A 1,669-nucleotide genomic window follows, 5' to 3' on the forward strand; every position below is an offset into this window, starting at 1 on the left:
TTTTTTTTGTCTTGTTTTCTGTTTTCTTTATTATATCTTTATTTCTTTATTTTAGTTGCATTTTAATTTAGTAAAATATACACTTAGTATCTAATTCAGTATTTTGACTTAGTCCAGTCACAAAAAGTCTAGACCCCAAATAACTTAGTTTGACATTTTATTAATCATAAAAGTTATTCAAATAATCATTTTTACTACTGTTTTATTCATCTCATAGTATTTAAACATTTTATAAATGTGTGGTTTTTCCCCAATAATTATCTATGCAATATTTGGTTCACTCCGAACATTTTAGTTTTAATATTTGAAAACTTTTATTGTTTGCCTAATTTTGAATTTGAATTTGAATCGGTTTCGAACTAACTGGAGATTAGCAGCTATAAACGAGGTCACGTGGCATCATTAGCAGAGGATCACTGTAGCTTAATTACCCGGACGTCACATGCTCTAAGAGCATCTACAACCGGACCCCTCAAACCCACATCATACGTCCGGGCGGGTCGCCTGGTCACTGCCGGTCACGACTTTTTGACCCAGACGTCACCCTCAAACGTCCGGGCTGACCAACACCTCCCATATCTAGCCCAAATATGAGGTGGATATGGGGACGCCCGGGCATGCCCACCATGTCGGATCCGGCCCACGTGGCCCACCCGACCCCACATAAATTTCTTCCCATCCGCTCGCCGGACCAAATCCTAGCCACTTCACTCCCCTTCCCTCCGCCACCCAAGCTCGTCTCCGGCTCCTTCCAACCTTCTCCGGCATGGTGGGAAGCGAATCCGAGTCCTTTACCTCCAGATCCGTTGACCCCGAGCTTATCCTGCGCGTCCCCGAGGAGGAGATGGTTGTCCGGCTTGCGCTCCGCCGCGCCCGGGGAGGAGACCCGTGGACGGCTGCACTCGGACTCCATCCGTCGGGAATCCATTGTGTCCGTCCAAATGGGGCATGGATCCGGCGCTAGGCCGGCCATAGCTGCCTCACCGGAGGCCGTGCGGTCCGTCTGGCGTTTGAACGTGTTGGCGGACGCGCAACCCCTCCGGTAGCGCGCCGAGCATCGGGACGCACCATAGACCTCGTCCGATGAGGCCATGGCACGGTGTGCCCGCCGTGCAAGGCACCGGGCGCGGGAGGCGGCGGACGTCGGCGAGGCGGAGTCGCATTCTCCGACGCCTCGTATGGCGCATCAGTCCGGGCGCCGCAACCACGTCATGGTGGACGTCGGCGGCTCGTCCCCGAACGGATCCATCATTAATCTGGCGTCCACCGGTACTGTTCGGGTTTCGGTCTCCGACGAGGAAGAGTAGGGCATGAGAGATGGCGGGGCCTTGAGTCTTGTGAGCCAGCTCGTGTCCCATGACCTACCCTACCTTGCCGGTGACTGGCCCAACATTCTGAGGAGCGCAGCCGGCCGTTGGACATGGCCAAAGCGGAGCCGGGCGAGCGGGGAGCGGAACCGGACGAGCTCCGCGTAGATTAGGTTTCACGTTGCATGTAATAATATGAATTTGAGGTTTCTAATCTAGGGTATCCCGATGTGGAATGCATTTTTTGAAGGGCATCGATCATTGTTGGCGGACGCGCCGTAGATGCTCTACCTCACTCGAGCAAGACAATGCGCGGCAGCATTGCATTTCCGAGCAATGAACTATCGTCGCCATGCGAAAAG

This window comes from Triticum dicoccoides, chromosome 2A (assembly GCF_002162155.2).
Source record: "Triticum dicoccoides isolate Atlit2015 ecotype Zavitan chromosome 2A, WEW_v2.0, whole genome shotgun sequence".
Taxonomy (NCBI): Eukaryota; Viridiplantae; Streptophyta; class Magnoliopsida; order Poales; family Poaceae; genus Triticum; species Triticum dicoccoides.